Source organism: Corvus cornix, chromosome 11, assembly GCF_000738735.6.
Source record: "Corvus cornix cornix isolate S_Up_H32 chromosome 11, ASM73873v5, whole genome shotgun sequence".
In the NCBI taxonomy this organism is placed as follows: domain Eukaryota; kingdom Metazoa; phylum Chordata; class Aves; order Passeriformes; family Corvidae; genus Corvus; species Corvus cornix.
In genome coordinates, this window is record NC_046341.1 from 602,702 (window position 1) to 619,793 (window position 17,092).

Genomic DNA, 17,092 nt, shown 5'->3' on the forward strand with positions numbered 1-17,092 from the left:
CACACACACGCACACACACGCACATGATCCAGCTGGGGAAAGCAGCCCACCTCCACTCAACCAGATGCTTAAAAATCATGAGCTGCCTCTCTCACTTTTTTCCACTTAGACTTTAGAATTTATCAGAATTTACTTTAAAAAGATTTAAACAAGTAGAACACGATCAAAGAGCAGCAAAACGGCCTCTTCCTTTTATTTCATTTCCTTGTCTAACAAGTGCTTTACCCAGGGATTGCTGAAGCACCAGCCCCTAATAACAAAGGAGGTGACACTGTGAGGGCACAGAACTGTAAACTGAATTTTGAAAGCCACACAAGAGCCCAGATATCAGGGTTGTGCTGTATTCAGATATATTTGTTTTCTAATACTTCACCTTTTTTGTTCTACTTCTAATCCCAAATTCCTCCATCAAGCACAGGTCAGTAACGATGCAGCAACTGTGTGCAACACCTGCTGAAATTACACACAACAAGTTTTCCCTAAAAATCACTAAAATGTAGCTCAGCAGATTCTATCTGCATTCATTTGGCAGAACAAGAAGATATTGCTGGGGACAAACTCTGCATAAAGCAGCCCCGAGCCCCCTGAGTTGGCGGAGCTCAGCCCAAACAATGGCCGCTTCCCATTCACCTTTCCCCAGCTTTTCAAAAGAACATCCCAGAAACACAAAGCAGCAGCGGGAAATGGCAATTTTATGAATCCTAATCAATCAAAGGGCTTATTAACTCAATGTGAAGCCAGATTAAAATCTTTAATTATAAATCGTGCTAAAAGGAAAAACAAAATGTACTTATGGTACATTGAAAATTCCGGATATTAACATAGTTGCCATTATCTCTCGCAATATTAAATTTCCCCTCCCTGCCTTGCAACATGCTCACCTTTTTCTGTTCCTAAAGAACAGAACCGCAGAGCAAACTCATTTTTCTCCTTCCCAGCCTTATTAAAATGTATTCCTGCTCCCCGCAGCCGGGGCTTTGCAGCGGTGGGGCTGCGGGAAGCCCCATCCTGGAGGGAGCGGGTGTTTATCAAGTGGGCCGGGTGGGAGTTCCAGATGGTTTTTTTGGGCCACAATCCAATGTGAGGCGTTTGTGGTGCTGGGAGCAGCCGCGGGGCGGGCGGCCGGCAGGGCTGCACCCTGCAGCCACGGGAAGAGGCCTTGGCGTGCGTGGGGCCACGAGCGCTTTTCTGCCAGGCAGACGTTGGGAAATGACCACGGCAAATGTAATCCCGGCTGGACGGGAGGGGGAGGGACAGCAGGGAACAAGCCACATGTTTTATTTATTTGTTCGAAGTCACGGTCATCCCATTTCCCTGTCCATGCCTGTCCCCCGGCCCGGCGCCGTGGTCAGCGCCCGCTGCAGAAGGTGCACACCCAACTTCTCCAAAACACGGCAGTTGGATGGGAAAGGGCTTCTTTTCCATTTGGAATATCAGCATTGTCAAGCCAGGCTCTACCTCTGTGGTTGAGAGCGATGTTCCTTGCGCTGCCTTTCCAGCAGGTTCCCTCGCACCCCGGCCTCCTTCCCACCCCTCCACAGTGTTGCATTTAGAACTAAGGATTTTTTTTTCCCCCCACAAAATTAGTTTTTCAAAGGAGAGTAGTATTTCTTTTAGAAAAAGATCCTACAGGACCCACTCGGACTGTGATTCTAGGTCATGTTTTACACAGAATTCCTATCTTCCTTTCTCTTGATACACTCCTTCCCTGGGATTTATTCCTGAAGCACTACCCAAAGGAAAAGCACCTTTGCTGAATTGAGATTTTTCAAATTTGCTGTCACTTTTGGAACTATAATTGAAATCCCAAATCGTGTTTCCCTTCTGTAGAACTTCAGGAAAACACAGCTGATGATTTTGAAATAGTTTTAGCTTGAAAAAAGGGGAACTTAATGTTACATTTTACAAACAACTGGTTGTCTCCAAAACGTTCACAAAAGGGGATTTCATATCTTAGGGAAGGGAATCACTGTCTCTACCCTGTAACTGCTGCCTGAGAGTTCTGCACCCTGTCCCAAATCTCCTCTGCTGCCCCCAGTGCCATGATTCCCTGTGCAGCTATTCCCAAACCCACCCAGGCAGGGTCGCGTCCCACCGCAGTTCTTGGGCAGGTAGATCATTTTTACTGCTGCTTTCCAAAGCAAGAACACGCCTGTCTGCAAATCCTGCCCAGCAACAAAAATGGAAGAGCCTGAGGACATAGAAAAGAGAATTTTACATATATAATCCATCTGGGAGTGAACCTTTCTGTACTCAACAGGCACTGCTCTGATTTGGGATGTTTCCCCCCTAATACACCCTTGCACGTACACTTTGCACATCTGTTCCTGCACTGAGCGCTTCTGCTGTGGCCCGTGCCCAGAGCAAGGAGCCCCACGTTGGGTTTACCAGGGTTAAGTCAAAGGTTCACCTTCAGGGCTGAAGCGCCCAACACCTCTGGGACCCTCGAGCCCCCGCCCACGGCGTCACAGTGACGCTGCTCCGAGGGCGATCTCAGCCCCATGACCAGGCACCCGAGGCTCCCATCCTGCTCTCTCCAGCTCCTGCCTTTCAGGAAATTCAGAAAAGATCCTTTGTGCCCAACTCGGGTTTCATTTCATTGCTTTTAAATTTGTTCAGCTTGACTTTTGACACTTCAGAGGCTTAAGCCTTCTTTAAGTACAACAATATAATAAATATTTGTGTTGCCAAAGGAAAAGTGGATCCGTTGTTAGTGTTAGGGAAAGCAGGATCTCTTTCTCATTCGTTTGGTATAAATAATTCACACAACTATGTGCATTTTATAAACATCATCTTTAGGAAACTGATACTATCAAACATTTTCAAGACAACACTCAGCAGCATATAAATATGCACAAAGTATTTACTACAGCAGATCTGAAACTAAACAAAAAAATTGTTAATGAAAGCAGAAAAATAACGATATTTTATATAAATAATTATGTTAATACAAAGTGTTTTCAGATTTATTTATACAAATTAGTCATCTGAATGACAAAAAGCTTTGACAAACTACAAACACCTATCAAAAATCATATTATTTGGCTCATTTTCCCTTGCAATTTCCATCTTTAGCTTGCCTTGGAAAAGCAGATTTAGAGCCTCCCCTGCTCTCTGTCAGTACAGCAGGAACAAGCCCAGTCAAAGGCATTTTCTTTTTCTTATTAAAAAAAAAATTTCCTGCTTTTTTCTTCAAAATATTTGAAGAAATTGTGTTTTTTTTAAAAAAAAGTAAAAATTGAACAATACATATCTATTTTAATACATAATTATTTCCCAAAAATATTCATGTGCAGCATGTTTGGTTCAATTAGGAAAAAAACCAAAACATATTTTCAAGTAACAATTTGACATGCAAAAAACATCTCTTTATTTTCCAACATAAAACACTTTAAAATCATCCAGGAAAGAAACTATATATTTAAGATGAGTATGAAAAACCCTGTGCACAAACTACCCAAAGCTCTACAGCTGCATTTTTTGCACGTTTTGCTAGCAATCTAATTTTAGGATTTAAGTGTTCCCGGCTTGTTGATGGAATGAGATCTTCTTGCATTGTTAGAAATTACAAGTTGGAATAAAACTTTCCAGTGAATTGACACCCCGCGGTTCCCCCCTCAGCCCTGCTCGGGGCCTGCGGCTGCGGGGCCGCGGTCAGCTCGGGGCCGCTCCGCGCCGCTTCCCGCATTTATTCCCGCATTTATTCCCGTATTGCCGAGCACAGCAGCCCGCTCTGCCTCAGACGCTCCCACAGGCAGTGCCCGGCCGGGATAAAAAGGCGGCGGCGTTGCCGGTTCCAAACCATTTACTGTGGATTAATCGGGCCCCGCGCCGGCGGCCCCTGGGCCGGGGCAGCGCCGCGGCCTCGCCGCGGCATCGATCGGCCCCTCCCGCCCGGGGCCGGGCTCGGGGCAGGTCCCCCCGGAGCCCTCGGGGCCGGCGCGCCGGGGGAAGCGGTATTGAGTCATGATCCGAGCGGCTGCTCATTGAGGGAAACGGGTATTGGCGTCCCCATCAGCCGGAGACACCCTGGGTGAGCTTAAACAAGTCCACTCGGTTAATGTCAGGCCCCCGGGGACACGCTCAGCCCCTCCGCTGACCATTAGGCCCCTTGATGGAGTGGACAATAAACCTGACAGGACAGGCTGGACACTGCTCACGAGCGTGACTGCGCCGACGGCGCGAGGGGACGGTTCTCTGCTGCTGCCCACGCTCTGTCCGTGGGCCATCCTCCGCTCCCTGCCCCGGTCTGTTCTCTGCTGCTGCCCACGGTCTGTCCGTGGGCCATCCTCCGCTCCCTGCCCCGGTCTGTTCTCTGCTGCTGCCCACGGTCTGTCCGTGGGCCATCCTCCGCTCCCTGCCCCGGTCTGTTCTCTGCTGCTGCCCACGGTCTGTCCGTGGGCCATCCTCCGCTCCCTGTCCCCGGTCTATTCTCTGCTGCTGCCCACGCTCTGTCCGTGGGCCATCCTCCGCTCCCTGCCCCGGTCTGTTCTCTGCTGCTGCCCACGGTCTGTCCGTGGGCCATCCTCCGCTCCCTGTCCCCGCCCTGCCCCGGTCCCCGCTCCAGAGCCCACCGCCAGCAGCCCGTGCTGCCCCTGCCACGGGCAGGCACTGCCCACGCCTACAGCAGGTACACCGGGACACCAGAGCGCTCCAGCCACCAGCAGGGCAGAGACAAATGGGCAACGTCCCCCAAAAACACCCCAGCCAACGTGCCGGAGCAGGTTATTTCATGCCATGTTCTTAGAAAAGAAAATAATCAAAAGGGAAAAATATAACAAAATACACCACTTTTCTTCATCCAGAGACCAATTCTTGGGAGAAGAAATCAAGTTTCAAAGTACTGATTCTGCATTCATCAGCCAAAAATAAAAAATTACCAGAAAATTCAACCTCAGTTGTTTTCTGATAAAGTACTGATAACTGCATTTATATTATTTAAAGAATTACATCTTCTTGTTGTTGTTGTTGCATGTGAGCTTATTAGTATTTACTTTCTTAAGTTTCTGCCAGTAAAAAGGGCCCTGGGTTTGACAGAGCAAATTTTCTAGTATTTGGAAGCTTTTATCCCAATTTTAACACCTTACCTCTTTTTCTCTAGAGAATTAAATGATACTGCATTAAAAAAGAAAATGATATAGAATTTTAAACAGTCCGCACAAGTGGGGAACTGACAGGTCATTAAATAGCTTGACTGGAAAGAAACTTCCTCCTAAAAATTTAGGGGTTTACATATAATATAGGAGTATGCCCAAATTTACGCATATACATGAGCATATATATGCAGCAATTTTACAACAGCTAAATAATTTGTCTAAAATTAATTTAAACAAAACCTACCTCTTAATATTAAGTACCTTATCAATAAAACACATTAAAGACAGAAATTTTCTTTTAACCTAATATTCAACAACAAAAAAAACAACACAGCCAAAGAATATGTAAGTATAATCCAGATTATTCCGATCTGATTTGTAATTTCAGTTCAACCTTAAAAGCTTTTAACAAAAGAAACATCCTTTTTGGCATAATGCATTGTCTAAGCTGCAGAACATGCTCAGATTTCAAGATATATTTATAAAAAGCCATTGAAAAAGCCTCCAACAATTTTGTGACACGTTTCTGACTAACTCAGTTAACGTTGCGTTTGGATGAATCCAACAACAAGCAGGTTTTTTCCTACCCCCCAGGTAACAGCTTTTGCTCAGTAAGTTGGAATTTTTTTAATATATTTATGTACCTATATATAGTTTATAATTTTTCATTGTTATTAAAATAATGCATAAAAATTAAGAAGAATGCCAACTTTTCTTTTTCCCTGTAGGACCTGTTACTTTAAAATACTACAAATAGTCCGGAATTCTCTGGGAGTGCATGCTCCTGGGGCACGAGGGCACGTGGGCTCTAGATAAGGAATAATTTAGTTCATCAGAAGGTGAAAAGAAAAAGCAGAGTAGGGGGAAAAAAAGTCCTATTTTTGCAGAAAGCCTTCTCCACCAATTAACTGAGAGGGCTCTTGTTTATTCCGGCTGGAGGGCCGCGGTTTTCCCTGGGCCTGCGGATGCAGATCCCAGTGTCAGAGGGGAGCCGGCACCGTTGCCCGGAGCTTCACCTACGGCTCCTCTTTGTGCTCCGCTTCCCTCACATCTTCCCTGCTGCATTTCCATTTCAAGCAGCTGCACAGGGATCGCTGCACGGATCAATTTCCACATCGAATATTTAGGAATACAACCAATGTATATTTTATATAAATATTTTCATTTAGTAGGAGCAGAACAGGCCTTTTGAAACGAGGGACACAGAAGCTCCTCACTGACTCTCCGGGCGCCTTCCCTTTTGGATCGCCAGAGGTTTTGTGGAACTTCCCGACTGCATCATTCCCACAGTTCACTGCCTTCTTCATGAAGTCTTTCTTGCCCTGGCAGTGACCTGTGGGCACCGAGAGGTGTCGTGGTGCCCGAAAGGGTGGCTTTGTGGAAGGTGACACCTCAGACAGGGCCCTCTCTGTGCCCTGGCCCAATCCTGTGGACGCTGCCCCTGCACAGCCGACCCAGGGCACGGAGCACCTGGGCCGTGGAAAAAAAAAGCAGGAAAAGTCTGAACTCGGCACCCATTGCCAACCATGAATGTTACAATTTTGTGGAATTAGGAAAATGTCAGGGGCAGAACAGGGATTGTGGCGACACTGAGGCCTTTGGAAAAGCGAGTGGTGTTCCTGCTGCCCACCTGGCTCTGGAGCGGAGCCCGTTCCTGCTGTGCAGCGCAAACTGCAACATTTACACACTGCCAGAGCTCGGAGCCCACAGACACTGGCCAGGGAGGGTCTGGAACGCCAAAAGCCAGTGTTGTGTGTGCACAAACCCCTGCCCTGACGGGGCTCTCTCACACTGGCCACAAGGGGAGGAGCAGAAAACTCCAAACTTCACTAGACATAATGGAACTTTGACCCCCGAACCTACACAGGGTCAAACCCTGTGTACCTACACAATTACATTCCAACAATCATTGAGATCACCCTGTGACAGTCAGTTTATATTCTATAAAACAGCTGCAACATTGGGAAAAGATACTGTGAGAAAAGAAGGATTTAAAAAAAAATTTCCAACCACTTTATTTAGAAGGAGCACAAAGGAAAAATGGTTTTAAGTACATAATAAAACCCCAAAGGTTGCATCCACATGGCGTCAATTTTCATGTCCACCTGACTGTTAAGCCCTTCCCTGCACAGCACCACTCAGCCCTGTGAAACACTCTCCAGCCAGGTCTGCTCTGTGCGCCTGCCCCACACACGTTACCTGTGTGCTGCACCTGGTGTGAATCCCACCGGAGTTCTGTGGGAATCTCTACATGGTTCATGCTCCAAAGGGTTCTTTTTCCCCCTTTCCTGTCTTTTCATGTGGTGTCTAAAATCATATGTGACCACTCCATTGTTTTTAATTGCCAATTTCCTTAAACACCATAAACCTGCCTGTTCCTTTTCCATTCTGTATTTTGCAAATCATCTGTGTGTTCCTCTGTTCTCATTTTTGCCACACACTTCCGTGCTAACCAGCAAGGTCACTGCAGAACCTATATTGATTTTCCTCCCAAATATCTAAGTGTACAAATACAGATTTTTACCAAGGGTTCAGAAGTCGTCCCTGAGAGCCAATGTAAACACCACCCGATACAGTGCGGAAGCCTTCGGAACATGCAGTCAGAAATGGACCTGTGCAGGTTCCCTTGGAATAAAAAGGGCTGGTTGACCTTTTCTTGGGTGAGTGGGGACTGTGGCTGAGACCCGGCTCTGGCTTCTGCCACTGGGGCACAGACTGGGAGGGCAGCCCTGGCACCACCGTGTCATTTATCCCACAGGTGAGTTCAAATACAAAATATTTTGCTTGGTGGATTGATCGTAACATTCAAACACACCTTCCACTACTTCAGCCCAGAGAGATTCCCTGTCCTTACTTTGAAATATATCCAGTGTAAATTTTCCAAACTTACCAGCCCAAACTGGAATCTTTTCTCAACCACGATAAATATCTGCAATCTCCCTCCATTGCTGGGAGCCCGTGCGGCTGAGCCTGGCCTGATCCTGCTTCTGCTCCCCACAGAGTTTAAACACCAAGCCTGGAGCTCACCAGAAAAACACCCAATTTAATATTGGTAATTTCTTTTATTTCTTCCTGAGAATGACTGAATCCTTTTTGGAGCCAAGTAAGGACCAGCTCTCCCCCTGAGACCACAAGCAACATAAATTCACAGGTAAAACCACATTTTCTTTTTTCTTAGCTTGGTCACTGCTAGGTACTGAAATATTCGAATCAGGATTACTAGGAAAAACCCAAACAACCAGGATGGATGGCAAGAAAAAGGGATCAATGTGGGACTGTGCCTCAGACACACATTTATAAGAAGCCAACTTTGCATTGTTGTACCAGATGCAGTCCCAGGGAAAAATGTATGCAGGCAACAGGGAGTTAAGTAAATAATTTTTTTCTTTTCTTTGTCGATGTGTTTAGTTCTCTTCCTGCCAAGACTCATTTCACTCTGCTATCTAGTGAGAGACACATATGGTGCAGTGAAATTGCCATCCAAGAAAGCATGTCCCAGCCTGTTGAGACATCATCAAATAAGATTAAAGCAAAGTAAAAATAAAAAGATAGAACGATTTTTTTTCTTTTTCTTGTACAGAGAACATCTGATGAAAGTCACTGAGGTACTTGAATGCTTCTAAAGGTTTTGCAACCATTTCTTTACTTTGCCTGGTTAAGAAAAAGGCAGAAATAACAAGCCAGTATCTCCTTTTTCTTCTTCAAGTTAGTGAAAAAATGTGTTTCATAATCAACCTGATGTATGTGAATAAAATACAATATTGCCTTCTCTGCTTCTGAGGAAAAAAGCACTTAAATGCACAGAAATACCTCAGACTTTCTGCACTGATGGCCTCTCCACCAGCATCTCTTGAGTTCTGTATGCAAGAATTGGGCCAGGACAAAATAATCGGGCTACTAATCTACCAGTGAGGAGTTGGACTGTGATGATCCTTGGGCATCCCCCTCCAACCCAGAATATTCTATATTCTGTGACTATAGTCCAGAGAAAGGTCCGAGTTACCTCCCAACCAGCATATTCAGGTGTCTCTGCCTAACAACTGCTACCTTACATTAAATTCATCCAGAAATCCAAGCGGCAGGACTTAAATATGTGTGAAACCACTGCCTGTTCTCCTTACACAGGGACACTGGATGGAGGTGACTTTACAGGTTCTTTTCCCTATAAGGTCCTTTCAGTTCCCACATTAAAAAAAACAGAAGTGGGTACAGAAACCCCAGAAAAAACCACCACCTGCTCTTGCACATGGTACTTGAGGACAACCTGTAGGACCAGAGTGGAACTGTTGTAGTAACAAGAATCACTGAGAAGCAACTCAGCAGCTCCTCTTTACCACTTTGAAATCAGGCTCTAGAAATATTCCACTTCCCACCAGGAAAGCATCAGCAAACACAACACATACAGTATGTTCTGTACTCTGAGTAAATAAACAGGAGTCTGCTCAAAGCCAAAAAAAAAAAAAAAAAAAAAAACAACCCAGGGGAGAGGAGGAAGCCCAGATCAAATTTCCATTGTTGATCATGAGAGAAGTTCAAGGGAGCTTCTTACCCACACGGAATAATCTGCAAAATGGGTCCAGCTTCAGAAACAAGACATATTTTGGGTATTTCTCTGCCAATGTCCCCAGTTAGAACTGCATTTCCAGTCTTGTTTCCAAGCCGTCGCTGGACTGCAGGAAAGCAACAATGCATCAGTAGCAGAGATTATCCCTGGCCTTAATAAGCTGTTGTTGGCTTTCGTAACAACTGCAGCCTAGGCCGAGTCACACCGAGCTCAAAGACAATCTTACCAATAGCCTGGAGCAAGGATTATAGAAACAAGAATCCAAGGGGGGGGTGGGAGGGAGCAAAATCCCAAGAAACAGGGGCTAATGTAAAATCGTTTACATATTAACCTTCTTCCCTTCTGACAGTGGTCAAGTTCTGATTCAAAATACAAATTATCTCCAATTACTTCAAAAGAGGCAGTCACAGAGCTGTCACTTAACCTTCACCATCTGTTTGGCTCAAAAGCAAGCTGTACAGCCTGCCACTTTGACCTCATCTTTCTCTTTCCACACTGGACAGGCACCAAAAGAAGAGAAGATGGTTTATTGTTCTCCCGAGAAAACCCGGGGGCTCAGGGTGCCGGAGGGAAGGGCAGCACTCGGGAGGTGACTTAATTTAACTCTTCAGGGGGATTTGTGTGGGGAGGATGAGTTTGCAAACCTTCCTCACTCCTCCTGCCAGCTCTCTCCAGAGATGGGGTTTGTTTAAGAGTGGAGCCTCTCTGTGAAGAGCAGCGGCTGTGAAATAACCAAGCGGGGGAAAGGCACGCGCTGATTCACGATGGGTTCTGGCTTAGGGACTTCTCTGAATCCAGTAGCCAGATGTACACAGAAAAATAACAGCTATTTAAGATGTCAAAGGGGAAATAAATCCTGGAAATGAAACAGCTTTCTAAGAAAGATAGTAGCACAAAATGTTGGGGGAGGAAAAACCCAAAAACCCTGAACAAACCAACAGAACCCCAAAGAGCAGAACACGAGATGGTGCATGGTCTGGGAAAGCACAGCTTAAAAGTCCTAAATATGACCTCACTGTAAGATAAATCAGATACCACTACTTTCAGCTGCACACATCCAACCAAGGCTTCTCCCAAGCTGCTCATTAACTGTTGCATATTCCAGCCCCTCTCCTGGCTCCACGGGAAGGCAGGAGCTGACGCTCAAACTCACCCTGGAGCAGTGGCAGTGTGAAGGACCCAGGACAAACCTCCCCTGCGGGCTGTCAGGAGCTCGGGGCACAGAAGCACAACCTATAGAGCAGAGGTGTTGGGAATACGACAAATCTGTTGGAGAAAAGAGATTCCAGAGGGGCTGGAGGGCACAATAATAGGGTGCAAATTTCTGAATGCCTCATGGTTTATGGGCAGCTTCTAATGCTTCTGCCGAGAAACATTACAGCATTTCCATTGGCTCTGATCTTTATTTTTAGTTTTATTACCCACTGCATAACAGGTTTCTTCTAGAGAGAAAGAAAGAAAGCAGATCCCCCTGTAAATAGGAGCAAGTCCTGAACGTTTCACATCGCAGTGGTTTAGCACGAGGATAATTCCACACGCGAAAGCAGCTCTGTGAACAAACATCTCTGTCACTGTGCAGTGCCTGACACTCCTGGCATCATTCGGTGTGGGGAGGGAAGCTCCTTTTCTTGTCACACAGTATTTAACCCAAGAAACACTCACCACAATGCACATGAGCTGCAAAGTTCCCGTTTCCAGAGCAGATGGTAACAAGTCAATTAAACCCGCAGCGCTCAGGCACCGCTGATAGCCGCGTGAAGCACTGAGCTTTCCGGTCGGTGGGAGAAAGAAAAGGGCTGCAAAAGGTGCTGAACCAAATAATGATCTCAGACAAACAGCCCTGGCTTCTTAGAATCCAAATTCCTTTGCTACCTTTTTAAGAAGGCAGACAGAATATTGAACTTGATTTGCAGTTCAGAGGGGGCAGGAACCTCCCCGTGCCCCCCTGCTGGAACTGCCTGACACCTGCCACAGCCACACTGAAATGTTTAATTTTACTTAAAGCATTCTCTCCGGCCTATGTATTATTTGAAGTATAACGTACAGAATTATCTAATGAATTCTCAAATCAAATACTCTCATTTTGCTGCAGGCCATTTCCCAACAACAAACTAAAGGCACAGAGGCTGCTCTGTGTGCCTGACTGCTGAATTTAAACAGATGTCCAGTGGACATCAGCCTCGCTTGCATTACCTCTCCCATTCACTCGCTTCTATCTGGGCCAGTGCAAACCCCCTTAAATTAAAAACAAACAGAGACTCAAGATAACAAAAAATACAGCAAGACTTCCAGGCACAGAAAGGCCCGTGGTGAATCATGCCCATCCCCTCGCTGCGGTGAGGGCCTGGTGACAGTGAGAAAGTCGCAGGGGAACAGCATCTGGCTCTGATTAGGTAACAAGCTGTAGCATCTGCAAACTTGTCAGTCCCCGGCCCACAACAAAGCCCAGCCAGCAGATCTGTGTTTAAAAAGGGAACTGGCTGTTGGGTTTTATAAGACAAACATTATCTGTTCCCATTGCAGGGTGCCGTTTTATTAAACACCGCCTAGAAGGGGAGAAATTAAATGTGCTTGTTACATTTTACGTTTCATCTCAAGGAAAAAACCCATTTGGTTTTGCCTGTCAGAAACCTTTTTCCTTGCCTTTCCTCTGGGAAGGGCGGTGAGATACCAGCAGAGCTTTCACAGCCCATAGTAAGCAGCCACTGTGACCCTGGGGTGCTCCTACAGCATTTCTGTTTTCTCTAAACAAGAAAGATAAAATAAAAACAAAATAAAACTTCCATGCAGTGAACTCAGGAGCGATGAGGATCGAACCCACCACAGCTAAATTAAAATTTACTCATCTCCATGTTTTTACTTAGACACTTCAGTGTGTATTTGACTATGAAAGCTTCTACATTTCAACATTTTTTTCTTCCACTTTTTTCTGGTTATGTTGGAGTTGGCCTTTTTCTCTGCTCTGCCTTACTGAATGACAGCTACAGTTCTCAGTGCCTCTTCTGTACCCTGAAATGTATTTATACCTCTCTTTTGAAAAATGAGAAGAGAATACTCTGTGCCCCACATAAGACTGAAGTTCAACATAACTGAGGAAGAACTGAAGAATATTAAACCTGAAAAGTCAAATTTCTGTCCAACCTTACAGCTATTTTTGAACATCTAAGGGAAACCACCTATGAGCACCTCCACAAAGCAGGGACCTGCAAAACTAAGCATTAGTCAAATCAGTAGTAGAGACTTAGTGCAGATCCTTCTGCGTGGTTCTGGGAATCAGTCAGAAATTAACGGAATTCAAGCATTCCTCAGTCTGAGGAATTTGTTTGCTTCTGAAACACTTCCCGTCGTGCCCCAGTCCCTTCTGGGCCCAGCCTACCTGGGCTTCAAACCTGGCTTCTGTCTGCTGGTGCCTCGCACAGCACGCACAGAAAAACCCGGATGGGCAGGAATTACAACGGTCAGGCACAGACTCACCACAGAATCCCAGCAGAATGAGAAAACACTCTTCTGCCCATACCCAAGATACCGCAGAACTCCAGAATCAGGACTCTGAGGGAAAAATGCAGGTGTAACAAGAACTTGGGTGCAGAACCCTTGGTTGGCTTTTTTCAAAACCTTGCTAAGAGATGTGGCCTATTTATTAGTTGTGAAATACAAACCACGTTATCAACCATCTTAAGGAAATGGATTGATGTTAAGTGATACTCGAGAATCCGCCCCGTAGCAAAGCTCCCACACCAGCACAGACAGATAAGCAGAAAATCCTTCCTGCAAACACCGTGGCTGTCCTGATACAACATAAACCTGGAGGTCTGAAACCACTGACATGACTTATGGGCCTGGAACACTTTGCTACACGTGGAACTGATGAGAAAAGAACAATTCCCAATTCAGGTAATTACTCCAAACGCCGTTACATAAGCTGCAGCTCCCAACTCTTTATGCTAATAACCCAAATGAACCTCCAGGTTGCCTGAGCCAGAGGATAAATAAAATAAAACCCCCTACTTGCAAAATTAGGAATTTGCTGCTTCTGAAAAATGGCAGGTGATATAAAAAGTAACAGATATGTTTGGTGTTTTAGCAATCCTTTCTGCTGTGGGATCACTGAAGTGGCACAGTGAGAACTGGAATGTGCTGGAGAAACCCCTGGGAATGGGTCTGGTGGGAGCCAAGGCCCAGACACGGCCTCCCGTCCCCACTGCCCACAGTGGACACTGCCTGCCATGGAGAGCTCTCCTCTCTCTGCAGAAGGAACCTCAGCTCTGCATTTGCTCTTTTTGTTCTGATTTCAGAGCTTTCAGGATGCTGACAATCCTCGGGTCAGCCAGCCCTGTGTGCCACGGAGCCAGTCCTCCTGCACATCTCTCCTGGTGCCTCCTGCAGTTCCACAGGGACCTGGGGGTACAGCTCAGGTAATTTCCTTTCCCTCCTGCTTCTCTATTCAAAACAAAACAGGGGCTCTCGAATGCTTCAGTTCTCTCAGCGTTACAGCTCTTTTTCCCCAACTGCTGTGATTGCCATTACGGACGGAGCTGGCGTTCCCCGACAACCATTTAAAGTGCTCGGCAGAAGGCCGTGCATTCCAACAGCAACATGGTTTGTCCATTATTATGATTTATTATATTTTGCATTACAGTGGTACCCGAGGCCCCTGCCAGGGTTCCTGTGCTGGGCACATACAGAACACACAACATGCTGATCAGAAAAATTCAGCCTAAAGGGTCCCAGACACATCTCTCTAGGCACTGCCTTGCTCAATGCATTCATCATTTTTATCATCCTAATAATAATTAGAATTTTTTTTCACAGAACTAAAGATTTAGAAGTTTCTCAGCACCTCTACTTCCACTTCCAGATAAATCCTATAATTAACACAGCAACAGGCTCCAAGATCACCTGTGAAATCTTAACAGCCAGGATTCAAAAAGTCCTTTGGATCCATGGACATGCAAGGTACTTGTAAGCATCAAGACGATATTAACCGGCCTGCACTGAAGAAATAATCAGGCAAAAATAACATGATTTGATGTGATTCTCTTTCCTTTAGCTGAAAAAGAAAGCCCAAAGCAGCTCCTCTGCATGAAAAAAAATATTCAGAGACACAGTAAACAAAAAGAGCAGTATGGCCATGGATGCACAATGATGCATGGAAACAAAGGAAAGGTGAGGAGACGGCAAACATCACCCTGGAAAGCAGGAGTGGAAAAGTCTCTCCTATCTCTACAAGCAGCTGGGGATGATTCGCAGTAGATTTTTCTGTAATAAAATTCCCTCACGTTTCCTTACTTGGAAAACTCAGTTTATAGGTCAGTTAACAAGTATTAAAACCACAAGAGAACATGAAACGCACCACCTTTTCCTTTTGATCCTTTTCCCTTTTGGATGGAAGTTTTGAAGTTGGGAATATAAAATCCCTGAATTTTTGTTATGTTTTATGCCTCCACGAAGGCATTAAAACGGCAGTTTGTGGGCTGAAGAAATATCCCCTAAGTGGCAGGGAATTAAAGCAAGCTGTCCCGAGCACAGCCCTGCTCGCCAGGTGTGCTGCTGCCCAAATGGAACACCTCATTTACAAAACAAATCTGCCGCCAAAATTACCTGCCCCTCTTGATTGCTGCAAATGGTTTTCATCTAGCTGCACTGCTCTCCCCGGATTTACAGCCCCGGCTCCGGGAGCCGTGACAGGCGAAGAGGAGCAGCAGCGTCGTTTCCCAGCCCTCGCAACGCCCGGGCTCCGGCCCTGGGTGTCCCCGCGTTAGGGCCGCGTCCCGCTGGGCACGGACAGAACCCACCCCCGGCACGGATCTGCCTTGCCTTAAAGGTTCTAAAGGCCCCGTGCTCTCGCAGGATGCTTCAGTTTTGAAATCTATCAAAGGAATCTCAAAACAAATTACATGGTAAATTATTATCTGTGTTCTGGCCTCCTCTCTACACCCCACTGTTCGGCATGAATGGCGATGGGAGAGCCCTTGTGAAAGGCAGCCAGATAAGCAGATTACAGGATGTCAGGTGCCTCGGGCTGCTCGGGCTTTCACAGCCCAACTTCGCGGCACGGTCCGTTCATCTCCCCAACGTGGGTCACAGGCTATTTCAATTAATGCACCTCTAATGACCAACATTTGTTCCTTAATGGGAAAGGAATAAATGTGGAATACACAAAACAGCCACAGAGAGCAAAACATTCTCCGCTCGCTCTCCCCAGCCTCGCCGTGTTTGGCTTCTCCAACCAACTCGCAGAGAGGGGAAACGGGCTTGTGAGGAATAGAGAATTTCTATCAGAAAGAAACCTTTTATGTAGCTTTCCTATCATTACCCACGCATTTCTGGCAGCTCTCAGTGTCCTCTAGATCCCAGCGCGCTGCCTAACAAGACCTGCTATGAAAACAGAATGCAGAAAACAAATTAGCATTTTGGAAATAAAAAGCCTGGCTTTTAATCCTATTAAGATCGTGCCTTTTTTTTTTTTTTTTTTTTTTTAAGTTCTCTGAAAGATATACTGATGTTCCATTACCATAACTGCTGAAATCAGCATTTCCTTTGAAAGAAGTTGTTAATATTTGGAAATGGTCGGATTTCCGATCCTGGATTCGATTGTTATTCTGTGCTACCCCACGAGTGCCAAGGTCACGGGGAGATTCACCTGCACACCAAGCGAAATGAATGCGCTCGGCCACAATACATGTATAATTTAACATTCTCCTCTCCAGTACCACCATGCATTCCGAAAAATATTTTATTACAATAACAAATTGGTTTCAAAATCATGCATTATGTATCCTGAAATTAGGTCTGCCAATGAAACCTGGATGTACAAACACAGCAGCAGCCATGCAGGGCAGCATGAACACAGGAATTATGGGTTCTAGAGGGGCTGAAAGGAACAATTAATTCTTCCCCTAGCTCCAAAAAGTCCTTTTCTATTACTTTAATCTGCATAGTTAAAAAGAACAAAACAATCAATTGCTGCAAAATGCATTTAGCAATCCAATGGCATGTCTTTTTCTAGATGTCTTTATAGAAAGGAAATGTTTAAGTGCAAAGTGCCCAGTATATCAAAACATCCATTGGGGACTTCAGTTCTCAAGGGCAGGGCAGGGGAAAATAATACAGAGCTGCTCAAATATTTAAAAGTGTTAGTTATATTTCAAAACTTTACCATTATAACGTTTTAAATGTTTTTTTCTTTCCTTCAGAGCAAGCTCCTCCAAATATTTCAGATCAATTTATCAAAAAATTCCTGCTAAATTCTTGATAAATAAAAGAAGTCCTTTGCCATTTCCTTTTTAGTTAGAGTTAAAAATTTCATAATATTGCTGAATTTTCAGTAGCAAATGCTGTAAGGTTAATGCACTTTCATGATAGATGGTTGGTTCTGATTTGCAGGTTTCATTTTAAGTTAAATCTACATTGATAAATCCTCCTCTTACAG

At 45.3% G+C, this 17,092-nt stretch overlaps 1 protein-coding gene and 1 long non-coding RNA gene across 5 annotated transcripts in view; one reads left to right on the forward strand and one right to left on the reverse strand.

The window, feature by feature from the left end:
* Positions 1 to 17,092, reverse strand: part of ZFHX3 (zinc finger homeobox 3) — a 399,882-nt gene that overhangs the window by 273,708 nt on the left and 109,082 nt on the right.
* On the forward strand, positions 7,626 to 16,104 carry LOC109145151. Of its 4 annotated transcripts, XR_002046411.2 has the most exons (6): positions 7,763 to 7,854; positions 8,174 to 8,247; positions 12,605 to 13,554; positions 13,956 to 14,075; positions 14,473 to 14,616; positions 14,711 to 16,104. It is a non-coding gene; the product is annotated as an uncharacterized LOC109145151 (long non-coding RNA). The 4 variants fall into 4 exon arrangements; XR_002046414.1 differs by lacking the exons at positions 7,763 to 7,854; positions 12,605 to 13,554 and adding an exon at positions 7,626 to 7,756; XR_002046410.1 differs by lacking the exon at positions 12,605 to 13,554.